A 15,294-nucleotide genomic window follows, 5' to 3' on the forward strand; every position below is an offset into this window, starting at 1 on the left:
AATTCTAAGATATCAATCTAGAACTTGTTATTTGGCCCATTCTATTATCTCAGATAAATTCCTGTATTAAAGTTCTTGTTTAAGGTACTGAGGGTGCCTTTATTTCCTACACTGAGTTCTCACTGATACAGATATAAAACTCTTCCTCTCACAATCTCCTTCTACAACTCTATTCTGTACTCTTCATCTAGAACATTCCTCTTTGCATATATATGTGTATATGTATATATATATATATATATATGTATATATATATATAGACCTATTTTTATTCCTTCATCAATATTTAGATCAGAAATTATTCCCCATATATAATTTTAATATCCCAACTGCATGATCATAGTTATAATATTTTTTGCTGGGATAAATGCCTCATCCAGTACTTTAAAAAATTTAAAAACTTGGAAACAAATGGACACTGTTGGAATGGGATTCACCTGGCCTCCATCAACTAAAGTGTCAACCTCTTATAAGATCCCAAATTATTGTGGGATAAAACCTCTCCTTTGTAAGAATCTGAAACAATAATTTAAAGAATTTCTTTCACAATGTGTTGACAACTCAAATAGAAAATATAGAATGGGGTCAGAGAGAAAAGAAGAGAGAGAGCAAGTGCTGTGCTCTGAAGCTTCATCTACTCTTTGGGGAAGAGGGAGGAATGTGCTACAGCCCGAGCTCAAACCTATTGAAAGAGGTTTCACAAAGAGCGCTTAGAACATTTTAAAGATTTCTCTTTAGATGAGAGACACAGAGAACTGGGATCTTAACTGCATCTGTATAAAGTGGACTGTGGATAAAATACAAAGAGTAGGAATTGATGCCTAAGTGCATTGGTAACTGTAAAGAGAGAGTGGTGGGTGTTGGGAGCAGAGCATTATGTCAAAGTTTGAGTAAACCAAACATGCTTGGGTGTTCCCATTGGGCCAAATTCAGGCTTCTGCCTTGCAAAACCACAGTGTATGTAGTCATCTTTGGATCTGAAAGCACAAAAAATCATGAGCAAAAAATGCCAGAGTTGAACCACTAGCTGTCCAGGCCTAAAGAATTTATGAACCATCAGTTGGAATAGAGTTCCTTCTTCTCTCCAAGTCAAGACAACTGTAGTAGAAAGAAGTCAGGCAGAATCAAGGGAAGGTGAGCTTGTAGAATCTTCTTGAGAAGAAAGGGTAATATTTAAGCAATGGTTAGACTCCAACACAACAAAGAAAAAAGATGATTTGTAAAATTCCTATTTAAGAAAGAACAGTCCTGGGGCTCAGTTGGTTAAGCAACTACCTTCAGCTCAGGTCATGATGTCAGTGTTCTGGCATTGAGCTCCCCATCAGGCTCTCTGCTCAGTGAGGAGTCTGCTTCTCCCTCTCCCTCTGTCCCTCCTCCCTGCTTGTGCTCTCTCTCTCTCTCTCTTTCTTAAATCAATAAATAATATCTTAAAAAAAGAAACTTAAGAAAGAAAGAAAGAAAGAAAGAAAGAAAGAAAGAAAGAAAGCACAGTCCTGCCACCATTCTTCTCTGCTCAAATCAGCGGTAGGTGTGTGGAACTTGGAGTTTTGTTTATGACTTGGAACTAGATATCCTATTTTCTGAATCAATATTGCTGCACTTCACTTCTAGAAGTATCTTTAGGACAGTATATTTCTTAAGAGCAAACAGTATAGCCTTGGGTCTAGCAAAAGTTGTCATACATGAACAAGGGAAGCTAATTCCCTGAATAACATATAAGTAAAGGAGAGTAGACAAAAGTATTCTGGTATTTTTATTACTTTATGAATCATATATACAGACATATTAAACAGGATATAATATACAAAACAACCATAACATAGATAATTCATTTCCTTCCAGCTATTACTCTATTTTTCTGCTTCATGTTTGCAGCCAAATTTGTTTCAGCAGTGATTTGCTTCTATTTTTCTAATACCCTACTTAACTCTTCAACATATACTATTTCTCCCTCACCCACAAACCCTACTTAGTTCTAAAATTACAAAAGCCTCAATATTCCCAAATATGAGAGATACACTTGCCATTCTTTCATTCTTGACAACTTTTCTTAGTTCTCTTCATGTCAAAGACCATTTGATCATCTTTACATTGTCATTTCTATAAAGAAACTTCTGGGACTCTCTACTTATGTTTTTTGTTTGTTTGTTTGTTTTCACTCTTTCTATTAGAATGTGTCTGCCTATTGATTTATGTACTATTTTTTTAAAGATTTTTATTTATTTGACAGAGAGAGATCAAAAGTAGGCAGAGAAGCAGGCAGAGAGAGAGGGAGAAGCAAGCTCCCCGCTGAGCAGAGAGCCTGATGTGGGGCTCGATCCCAGGACCCTGGGATCATGACCTGAGCCAAAGGCAGAGGCTTAAACCACTGAGCCACCCAGGTGCCCCTGTACTATTTTTTTATGGATAAATCTCATCCTCTGGATTCCAATACTCTCAATCTATCTCTACAAGAGTTCTATCTTAGAGCTGTCTCAAATGTAATATATCCTAATCAAACTTCTTGATATGAATTACTGAAATTTATTTGTCTACTTTATTCATTCCATTAAATCACATCATTACTAAGACAACCCTCGATATCTACATAAATTTACTTCTGTCTCTAAAAATAAAATTCTGTCCTGATGAGGATGCAGGGTTATTCACAACAGCCAAAAAACAGACAAACCCAAATGTCCATCAAATGATGACTGGATTACACAATGCAGAATAGCCATACAATCCAATATTATTCAGCAATAAAAAGGAATGAAGTACATAATGTACACTACAACATAGGAACCTTGCTAAACATTATGTTAAGTAAAATCAACCTGTCATAGAAGACCATACATTGTATGACTGCATTTAATTGTAGTCCAATGATAGGAAATATCCAAGATAGGAGAATTTAGAGACAAAGAGCAGCTTAGTAGACTCCTGGTTGTTTAGGACTCGGAGGAGTGTTTGGGAGAAGAGTGGTCGCTAGTAGATACTGGGTTTGTTTTGTTTTTGTTTTTGTTTTTTTGAGGGGAGGGCAGGGGGTAAGGGACGTTTTAAAATCATTTTGATAGTTTCACAACTCGTGAAGAAACTAAAAACTATCAAATTTTGCTCTTTAAATAAGCAGATTTTGTGTTATGTAAATTATATCACAATTAACCTGTTTTTAAAAATAAATATAAAAAAAATTAATTGCTTACAAATACAGATCCTTCAGGATCTATCCCTGCTACTTTTCTTATCTCTTGTTAACTATCCACCACTCATTTTCTCTAGCCACATTGTTTTCTGTTCATTTCTGAAAATCTATGAACATTTGTGTGTTTTTTCTGCTGTCTTAATACCACTACACAGTCTATGTTCTCTGTTCTAAAATATCTTGACTCATTAGATCACTGTTTCTTTGGCATTGTTCAAATCCCAGCATGAATTTATCAACTCAGACAGGTTTACTCTCCCCATGGCATCATAATCAGTTCATTCTGACCTTAGCTATCACAACATTGTCTTCATTATACTTCAGAGGATTGTCTGATTTTTTAATCTGTTTATTATCAGTTTCCTTCCACTAGAATTGTGGGCTTTAGGAACATGATGACCATGTGATCTTCATTCACCTCTGTTGCCAGTGCCTACTATTATATTTGACATGAAATAGGCTCAATTATTAATTGTTAAATAAATAAGAAGAAAACATTTGCTGCATTCCCTGTGCCTACATGGCAACTAAAATCTAATAGTGAAAAAAAATGCTAGGATAAATGTCAGAATGAATAATAATTCTGCTGTCAGCAATGACTGGATAAATAACTTTGAAAGAGGTTTTTGAAGTCCCACACCCTCATTTTTCTCCACTCCAAAATCATGACCCTGATACCTGGCCCACCTACAATATAAGATGGACAATAATTTCCAACAAGATAAAAAAAAAAGTCAGGCTTTTATAAATCATAAAATGATGCTCAAATAAGAATGATATTACAACAATAGACTGAGACACTACAAAGCAATTTAAAAAATTCTTCCCTTGCTATCAATGGATTTCTTTCCTTTTCTTAGTCACATATAACAACCTGGATCTTTTCTGTATTACTCTACTTCAAAACTAAGGTTAGCATTTGCTGTGCCATTGATTTTCTTTTAAGAATACTATTAACTTTCCAATAGATTATTATCTCTCTCCACCTACCTATTCACCATCAGAACTGAGCTAGGTCTTTTGGAAAATTCATGAGTATAGGACAATTTGACTTTAACAATTGTTTTGACCATTCAGTTTTCTTTCACAATTTTTATAAAGACTTCTGTTTTTCCTTAAACCTATAATTTAAAATGTCTTGAATGACAATGACAATGATATACCTTTTCTCACTATTTATAGTTTTACAAAGGGTGGTTTACAGAACACTTTGAAATATATCATGATATATAATTGTAACAATAACTTTTATTCTCCCTTTACGAATGATAATATTGATAATCAAGAACTTTAGCATTTTGCTTGAGTTGACAAAGAAGGTAGAGTGCATAGGATTTAAACTGAAAATTTAGTATTATAAACTCATAAACTCTTACTAAAGAATTAAAGCAGACCCCAGTTTTCCTATTTTCATCACTTTGCCTCCTGTCCTTTGTTTGTATTCTCTTGTCTCTCTTCTCCGTCCCCACACTTTTCCTTTCTTATCCCACACCCCTGAAACTTAACTGGCATGAGACAGTTTACAAACAACTCAAAAATCTTACAAAGATAGTTCTCGAAATAACTACCCTGACAGCTGCCAAAATAAGATTGTACCAAAGATTCTGAACCAGAGACAGGAAAAACAAATAATCTCCCAACTGTACCAACCACAGCTTTTGTAGCAGTTTACAAAAAAAAAAAGAAAATAGCGAGCTGAGAAAGACCCTAAGTCACACAGTCTTCCCTTCCCTATAAGATACCCCATAAAACAGCATAAAACTGCCTATAAAGCTCCAATCTTTCTTAGTTCCTTGAGTTTCCTGGCTTAAGGTGTTCTCTGATGTGCGTTAGCTGATTAAAGCCCTCAACCTCTATTTGACAAAAATTTTAAAAGATTGTATTTATTTATTTTGAGGAGGGGGAAGAAGAGGGGATAGAGAGAATCTCAAGCAGACTGCGTGCTGAGAGCAAAGCATGAAAGAAGGTTTGATCTCACAATCCTGAGATCATGGCCTGAGCCGAAATTAAGAGTCAGTCACTTAACTGACGGAGCCACTCAGTGCCCCTTTATTTGACTAATTTTTGCATTTTTTTCCTAACTTTGACACTGTTTAGGAGCAGAAAAAAAAAATTTTAATTTATTTTTTTACATATCAGTCACATTTCTTCAGACCTAATCAAAATCTCTTGTTCATAGTAAGCTGTCAATATGATCAGAAAGATTCATAATCATTTCGTAGTTCAGTGAAACCAAGTCATAATCACATACATTGTGCATTTCCCAGACATCATTAGAAACCAGATAAAATGAGTTATTATTTTACATGCTAAAGATATTACCCATATTTCTGTAGTGAATATATATTAGTCTATTTTTAGCATGTTATAGTCTTGTGTGACATTCTTTCACTATGACCTCTCTCCTAATTCAAGAATATAAAACCTTGACCTGAATTCACACATGAAATCAATTACTGTTTTAAGAGTATCCCTGAACACTTCTGAGGTGAGATATGGATTAAAATCTCAACTTCCTCATGAAAGTATTGTTGTTATGCTTAGATTACATAACTTATGTAAGAATCCCCAATTATCATATAGGTCACAAAGAATGTGGTTTGTAATTATGTTTTAATAGCTCCATAAAGTAGGGTTGGGAACTTGAGGTCAATACATTATGAAAAGATGATATGCAAAGAGAAAAAAAAGGACCTAAAACAAGTGAATATTCATGATTTTAACTAATCCTAGATTTGTGCGCTTAAGTTTAAGAATATTAGATAAGACTGAAAGTCAACCTTGCAAGTGTTTTAGTATCTTTGATTTATGAACTAGCACAGAATACAGTAATGAAGAAATACACTTGCTTCAATAGTGTCAATAATAATATGGAAGCATTTTTATAATTTATTATAAATATTCCTAAATAAAATAGAAAAACTTCATATTAGATGTTTTAACCAAAACATTGATAAGAATTCATTCCCCCAAAGAGATCTGATTTCAGGTTGTTAGATTAGAAAGTTAGAATATTTTAATAAATTTATTTGTAGTTTCACGTTTTTGTTAAAATTCCAGTTAGTTAATATATAGTATAATATTAGTTTCAGGAGTAGAATTTAGTGATTCATTACTTACATATGACACCCAGTGCTCATCACAAGTGCCCTCCTTAATACCCATCACCCATTTAACTCATCATCCTATCTGCCTCCCCTCTGACAAACCTCAGTTTGTTCTCCATAGTTAAGAGTCTGTTTTATGGTTTACCTCTCTCTCTGTTTCCCCACTCTGCCTGTATTCATCTGCTTCATTTCTTAAAATTCCACCTATGAGTGAAATAATATATTTATCTCTATCTTATTTAGCTTAGCATAATACACTCCACTACATCCACACCATGGCAAATTTCAAGATTTCATTCTTTTTTATGGCTGAATGATATTCCATTATATATATAACATTTGAGTAAATACCTAGTAGTGCAATTACTGGATCATAGGGTAATTCTATTTCTAACTTTTTTTTTTTTAATTTTATTTTTTATAAACATATATTTTTATCCCCAGGAGTACAGGACTGTGAATTGCCAGGTTTACACACTTCACAGCACTCATTATAGCACATACCCTCCCCAATGTCCATAATCCCACCCCCCAACCCCCCTCCCCCCATTAACCCTCAGTTTGTTTTGTGAGATTAAGAGTCACTTATGGTTTGTCTCCTTCCCAATCCCATCTTGTTTCATTTATTCTTCTCCTACTCCCTTAACCCCCCATGTTGCATCTCCTCTCCCTCATATCAGGGAGATCATATGATAGTTGTCTTTCTCCGATTGACTTATTTCGCTAAGCATGATACCCTCTAGTTCCATCCACGTCGTCGCAAATGGCAAGATTTCATTTCTTTTGATGGCTGCATAGTATTCCATTGTGTATATATACCACATCTTCTTTATCCATTCGTCTGTTGATGGACATCTAGGTTCTTTCCATAGTTTGGCTATTGTAGACATTGCTGCTATAAACATTCGGGTGCATGTGCCCCTTCGGATCACTACGTTCGTATCTTTAGGGTAAATACCCAGCAGTGCAATTTCTGGGTCATGGGGTAGTTCTATTTTCAACATTTTGAGGAACCTCCATGCTGTTTTCCAGAGTAGTTGCACCAGCTTGCATTCCCACCAACAGTATAGGAGGGTTCCCCTTTCTCCGCATCCTCGCAAGCATCTGTCATTTCCTGACTTGTTAATTTTAGCCATTCTGACTGGTGTGAGGTGATATCTCATTGTGGTTTTGATTTGTATTTCCCTGATGCCGAGTGATATGGAGCACTTTTTCATGTGTCTGTTGGCCATCTGGATGTCTTCTTTGCAGAAATGTCTGTTCATGTCCTCTGCCCATTTCTTGATTGGATTCTTTGTTCTTTGGGTGTTGAGTTTGCTAAGTTCTTTATAGATTTTGGACACTAGCCCTTTATACGATATGTCATTTGCAAATATCGTCTCCCATTCTGTCAGTTGTCTTTTGGTTTTGTTAACTGTTTCCTTTGCTGTGCAAAAGCTTTTGATCTTGATAAAATCCCAATAGTTCATTTTTGCCCTTGCTTCCCTTGCCTTTGGCGATGTTCCTAGGAAGATGTTGCTGCAGCTAAGGTCAAATAGGTTGCTGCCTGTGTTCTCCTCAAGGATTTTGATGGATTCCTTTCTCACATTGAGATCCTTCATCCATTTTGAGTCTATTTTCATGTGTGGTGTAAGGAAATGATCCAATTTCATTTTTCTGCATGTGGCTGTCCAATATTCCCAACACCATTTGTTGAAGAGGCTGTCTTTTTTCCATTGGATATTCTTTCCTGCTTTGTCGAAGATTAGTTGACCATAGAGTTGAGGGTCTATTTCTGGGCTCTCTATTCTGTTCCATTGATCTATGGGTCTGTTTTTGTGCCAGTACCATGCTGTCTTGATGATGACAGCTTTGTAATAGAGCTTGAAGTCCGGAATTGTGATGCCACCAACTTTGGCTTTCTTTTTCAATATTCCTTTGGCTATTCGAGGTCTTTTCTGGTTCCATATAAATTTGAGGATTATTTGTTCCATTTCTTTGAAAAAAATGGATGGTACTTTGATAGGAATTGCATTAAATGTGTAGATTGCTTTAGGTAGCATAGACATTTTCACAATATTTATTCTTCCAATCCAGGAGCATGGAACATTTTTCCATTTCTTTGTGTCTTCCTCAATTTCTTTCATGAGTACTTTATAGTTTTCTGTGTATAGATTCTTAGTCTCTTTGGTTAGATTTATTCCTAGGTATCTTATAGTTTTGGGTGCAATTGTAAATGGGATGGACTCCTTAATTTCTCTTTCTTCTGTCTTGTTGTTGGTGTAGAGAAATGCAACTGATTTCTGTGCATTGATTTTATATCCTGACACTTTACTGAATTCCTGGACAAGTTCTAGCAGTTTTGGAGTGGAGTCTTTTGGGTTTTCCACATAGAGTATCATATCATCTGCGAAGAGTGATAGTTTGACTTCTTCTTTGCCGATTTGGATGCCTTTAATTTCCTTTTGTTGTCTGATTGCTGAGGCTAGGACTTCTAGTACTATGTTGAATAGCAGTGGTGATAACGGACATCCCTGCCGTGTTCCTGACCTTAGCGGAAAAGCTTTCAGTTTTTCTCCATTGAGAATGATATTTGCGGTGGGTTTTTCATAGATGGCTTTGATAATATTGAGGTATGTGCCCTCTATCCCTACACTTTGAAGAGTTTTGATCAGGAAGGGATGCTGTACTTTGTCAAATGCTTTTTCAGCATCGATGGAGAGGATCATATGGTTCTTGTTCTTTCTTTTATTAATGTGTTGTATCACATTGATTGCTTTGCGGATGTTGAACCAACCTTGCAGCCCTGGAATAAATCCCACTTGGTCGTGGTGAATAATCCTTTTAATGTACTGTTGAATCCTATTGGCTAGTATTTTGGCGAGAATTTTTGCATCTGTGTTCATCACGGATATTGGTCTGTAGTTCTCTTTTTTGATGGGATCCTTGTCTGGTTTTGGGATCAAGGTGATGCTGGCCTCATAAAATGAGTTTGGAAGTTTTCCTTCCATTTCTATTTTTTGGAACAGTTTCAGGAGAATAGGAATTAGTTCTTCTTTAAATGTTTGGTAGAATTCCCCCGGGAAGCCATCTGGCCCTGGGCTTTTGTTTGTTTGGAGATTTTTGATGACTGTTTCAATCTCCTTACTGGTTATGGGTCTGTTCAGGCTTTCTATTTCTTCCTGGTTCAGTTGTGGTAGTTTATATGTCTCTAGGAATGCATCCATTTCTTCCAGATTGTCAAATTTGTTGGCGTAGAGTTGCTCATAGTATGTTCTTATAATTGTCTGTATTTCTTTGGTGTTCGTTGTGATCTCTCCTCTTTCATTCATGATTTTATTTATTTGGGTCCTTTCTCTTTTCTTTTTGATAAGTCTGGCCAGGGGTTTATCGATCTTATTAATCTTTCAAAGAACCAGCTCCTAGTTTCGTTGATTTGTTCTATTGTTTTTTTGGTTTCTATTTCATTGATTTCTGCTCTGATCTTTATGATTTCTCTTCTCCTGCTGGGTTTAGGGTTTCTTTCTTGTTCATTCTCCAGCTCTTTCAGGTGTAGGGTTAGGTTGTGTACCTGAGACCTTTCTTGTTTCTTGAGAAAGGCTTGTACCGCTATATATTTTCCTCTCAGGACTGCCTTTGCTGTGTCCCACAGATTTTGAACTATTGTGTTTTCATTATCATTTGTTTCTATGAATTTTTTTCAACTCTTCTTTAATTTCCTGGTTGACCCATTCATTCTTTAGAAGGATGCTGTTTAGTCTCCATGTATTTGGGTTCTTTCCAGATTTCCTCTTGTGATTGAGTTCTAGCTTCAGAGCATTGTGGTCTGAAGATATGCAGGGAATGATTCCAATCTTTTGATAACGGTTGAGACCTGATTTAGGACCGAGAATATGATCTATTCTGGAGAATGTTCCATGTGCACTAGAGAAGAATGTGTATTCTGTTGCTTTGGGATGAAATGTTCTGAATATATCTGTGATGTCCATCTGGTCCAGTGTGTCATTTAAGGCCTTTATTTCCTTGTTGATCTTTTGCTTGGATGATCTGTCCATTTCAGTGAGGGGAGTGTTAAAGTCCCCTACTATTATTGTATTATTGTCGATGTGTTTCTTTGATTTTGTTATTAATTGGTTTATATAGTTGGCTGCTCCCATGTTAGGGGCATAGATATTTAAAATTGTTAGATCTTCTTGTTGGACAGTTCCTTTGAGTATGATATAGTGTCCTTCCTCATCTCTTATTATAGTCTTTGGCTTAAGATCTAATTGATCTGATATAAGGATTGCCACTCCTGCTTTTTTCTGATGTCCATTAGCATGGTAAATTCTTTTCCACCCCCTCACTTTAAATCTGGAGGGGTCTTCAGGTTTAAGATGAGTTTCTTGTAGGCAACATATAGATGGGTTTTGTTTTTTTATCCATTCTGATACCCTGTGTCTTTTGATTGGGGCATTTAGCCCATTAACATTCAGGGTAAGTATTGAGAGATATGAATTTAGTGCCATTGTATTGCCTGTAAGGTGACTGTTATTGTATATTGTCTCTGTTTCTTTCTGATCTACTACTTTTAGGGTCTCTCTTTGCTTAAAGGACCCCTTTCAATATTTCCTGTAGAGCTGGTTTGGTGTTTGCAAATTCTTTCAGTTTTTGTTTGTCCTGGAAGCTTTTCATCTCTCCTTCTATTTTTGATGATAGCCTAGCTGGATATAGTATTCTTGGCTGCATGTTTTTCTCCTTTAGTGCTCTGAATATATCAAGCCAGCTCTTTCTGGCCTGCCAGGTCTCTGTGGATAAGTCTGCTGCCAATCTCATATTTTTACCATTGTATGTTACAGACTTCTTTTCCCGGGCTGCTTTCAGGATCTTCTCTTTGTCACTAAGACTTGTAAATTTTACTATTAGGTGATGGGGTGTGGACCTATTCTTATTGATTTTGAGGGGGTTCTCTGAACCTCCTGGATTTTGATGCTTGTTCCCTTTGCCATATTAGGGAAATTCTCTCCAATAATTCTCTCCAATATACCTTCTGCTCCCCTCTCTGTTTCCTCTTCTTCTGGAATCCCAATTATTCTAATGTTGTTTCGTCTTATGGTGTCACTTATCTCTTGAATTCTCCCCTCGTGGTCCAGTAGCTGTTTGTCCCTCTTTTGCTCAGCTTCTTTATTCTCTGTCATTTGGTCTTCTATATCACTAATTCTTTCTTCTGCCTCATTTATCCTAGCAGTGAGAGCCTCCATTTTTTATTGCACCTCATTAATAGCTTTTTTGATTTCAACTTGGTTAGATTTTAGTTCTTTTATTTCTCCAGAAAGGGCTTTTATCTCTCCGGAGAGGGTTTCTCTAATATCTTCCATGCCTTTTTCAAGCCCGGCTAGAACCTTGAGAATCGTCATTCTGAACTCTAGATCTGACATATTACCAATGTCTGTATTGATTAGGTCCCTAGCCTTTGGTACTGCCTCTTGTTCTTTTTTTTGTGGTGAATTTTTCTGCCTTGTCATTTTGTCCAGATAAGAGTATATGAAGGAGCAAGTGAAATACTAAAAGGGTGGCAACAACCCCAGGAAAATATGCTTTAGCCAAATCAGAAGAGATCCCAAATCGTGAGGGGGGAGAAAGGGGATAAAAAGAGGTTCAGAAAGAAGAAAAAAAAAAAAGATAAAAAAAAAGAAAGAAACAATTAAAAAAAGAAAACCAATAAAGAAAAAATATAAAAAGGAAAAAAAGAATATATATATTAGATAAACTAGTTAAAAAACATTAAAAAAGGAAAGGGTAAAAGTTAAAAAAATTTAGCAGAAGAAGAAAAATAAATTGAAAAAGGAAAAAAATTAAATTAACTGCAAGGCTAAAGAATCATGGGGAGAAAGCCATGAGTTCCGTGCTTTGCTTTCTCCTCCTTTGGAATTCCGCTGCTCTCCTTGGTATTGAAACTGCACTCCTTGGTATGTGAACTTGGTCCTGGCTGGGCTTCTTGTTGATCTTCTGGGGGAGGGGCCTGTTGTAGTGATTCTCAAGTGTCTTTGCCCCGGGCGGAGTTGCACCGCCCTTACCAGGGGCCGGGCTCAGTAATCCGCTCGGGTTTGCTTTCAGGAGCTTTTGTTCCCTGAGCGCTTTCTGTAGAGTTCCAGAGGGCGGCAATGAAGATGGCGGCCTCCCGGTCTCCAGCCCGGAGGAGCCGAGAGCCCAGGGCCCTGCTCCTCAGTGTGCCCTCAGAGAACAGCGCCGACTTACTCCCGTCACCCTGGCCTCCAGCCGCGCTCCGAGCTGACCGAGCCTGCGACCGGTTCAAGGTAACCCCGAGCTTAGAGCTTACTCCTCGGCTCTGTCTCTGTAGCCGGCTTCCCTGTTCTAATACCTGTAAGCTCTGTGACACTCAGACACCCCCGATCCTTCTGTGACCCTGCGGGACCTGAGGCCACGCTGACCCTGCGTCGGCTTCACCCCGGTTAAGCCTCTGGAGCGATGTCCCTCAGCGGAACAGACTTTTAAAAGTCCCGATTTTGTGCTCCGTTGCTCCGCCGCTTGCCGGGAGCCGGCCCCTCCCCCCGCGGTCTATCTTCCCGTCGCTTTGGATTCACTTCTCCGCCAGTCCTACCTTTCAGAAAGTGGTTGATTTTCTGTTTCTAGAGTTGCTGTTCTTCTTCTCTTCGATCTCCCATTGGATTTGTAGGTGTTTGCAATCTTTAGATAAGCTATCTAGCTGATCTCCCACTACCTGAAGTAGTCTCAGCCTGCTACTTCTCTGCCATCTTGACTCCTCTATTTCTAACTTTTTGAGGAAACTCCATACTGTTTTTAGGAATGGCTGTACCAGTTTGCATTCCTACCAAAAGTGTAATAGGGTTCTCCTTTCTCTGCATCCTCACTAACACTTGTTATTTCCTACCATTCTGACAGGTGTGAGGTGGTATCTCATTATAGTTTTGATTGTATTTCCTTATGATCTTTTCATGTGTCTGTTAGACATCTGTATGTCATCTTACTAGACATGTCTCTGAAGGCAAGGGAAACAAAAGCAAAGATGAACTATTAGTACTTAATCAAAATAAAAACCTTCTGCACAGTGAAGGAAACAATCACCAAAACTAAAAGACAACCTAAGGAATGGAAGAAGATACTTGCAAGTGACATATCTTATAAAAGGTTAGTATCCAAAATCTATAAAACACTTATCAAACTAGGGGCACCTGGGTGGCTAAATCACTTAAGCTTCTGCCTTCAGCTCAGATTATAATCTCAGGGTCCTGGGATTGAGCACCCTGAGTCCTACTCCCTGCTTAGCATGAAGTATGCTTCCCCTCTCCTTCTACAACTCTCCCAGCTTGTGCTCTCTCTCTCTTCCTCTTTCTCCATCAAATAAATAAATATAATCTTATTTTTAAAGAACTAACCAAACTCAAACTCAAAACAAATAATCTAGTTAATAAATGGGTAAAACATTTTAAGAATTATGATAGAGCAAACTATCTCATATCCATAGTCAAATTTTCCAATAAAGTTGAATTTAAGCAGTTTGCTTTTGTATTGTGAATATACAAACAAAAAAAATGATATTTGAATGGAAAAATATATTTTCAATATAAAATGTTCCTTAAAGCAAAACTTTACAAACAAGTTACAAAGGTTTATAAATCCTTTTTTGACTTTGTAAACAATTTTTATTTCATTTTATTTTGTTATGTTCTATTAGCCAACATTAGTACATCAGTAATATTTGATGTAGTGTTCAGTGATTCATTAGTCATGTATAACACCCGGTGCTCATCACATCATGTGCCCTCCTTAATACCCATCACCTGGTTTCCCTATCCCCTCCCTTCTGTAACCCTCAGTTTGTTTCCCAGAGTCCAGAACCTCTCATGGTTTGTCTCCTTCTCTTAATTCTTCCCATTCAGTTTTCCCTTTGGTCCTCTGTGCTATTCCTTATATTCCACATATGAGTGAAACCATATGTTAATTGTCTTTCTCTGCCTGACTTATTTCACGTAGCACAATCCCCTCCAGTTCCATCCATGTCGATGAGAAAGGTAGGTATTTGTCCTTTCTGATGGCTAATATCCCATTGTATATATGCACCACATCTTCTTTATCTATTAATCTGTTGAAGGGCATCTTGGCTTCTACCACAGTTTGGCGATTGTGGACATTGCTGCTATGAACATTGGGATGCATGTGCCCCTTATAAGTTTTATAAAGCTTATTAAAAGATACACAACACATATGCAAATTTGCAAGTTTCTACATATTTAGGGAACTCAAGTAAATGACAAAAATTTAACAGACAGAGATCACAAGTAGGCATAGAGAGAGAGTGGAGGAAGCAGGCTTCCCGCTGAGCAGAGAGCCTGATGCCGGGCTCGATCCCAGGACCCTGAGATCATAACCTGAGCTGAAGGCAGAGGATTTAACCACTGAGCCACCCAGGCGCCCCTAAATGACAAAAAAAATTTTTTCCCCAATTATTTCAAGATACTTTATTTTTAAAACAGGTCACAACACTAAGCTTTTGGCCCGTTCTGCCAAAGTACAAGCTACAAATGCTTGCTCAGCAGCGGAGGGGCGCCCCTTAGTAGCATGTTTGAAAATTGAATAAAAATCCATATAAAACAAATATTCAAATAGTTTCCATAGGAACACAGATAAGTGACCCCATCTCCTCGTCTTCCACACTGTTGCATCCGTGCCAACCCTACTTACAGACATCTCAAAACTAGCAGGAATTAAGTTAAACGGTCCCCCCACGACCCCCCAATCCAAGCTCAACTCGAAGCTAACAGCTACAGGAGCGGCACCTACACGTTAATGCTGGCGGAAGCACAGGCGGCCGGTGGGCGCTTCAGCCCACTCTCCTAAATGACAAAAATTTAAACGCACAACTCATATTCATAACAATTGATAAAGTAAGCATTATTTGAAACATACTAGTGGTCCACTTAAAACAAACATCAGTATTAAAAATTGTGATTTCTATGTGATGGAACAAAGTTATGTATTATACTGCATCTGGTGGCTATGTCA

Source organism: Enhydra lutris, unplaced genomic scaffold (genome assembly GCF_002288905.1).
Source record: "Enhydra lutris kenyoni isolate GAN:26980312 unplaced genomic scaffold, ASM228890v2 scaffoldscaffold21, whole genome shotgun sequence".
Lineage (NCBI taxonomy): Eukaryota > Metazoa > Chordata > Mammalia > Carnivora > Mustelidae > Enhydra > Enhydra lutris.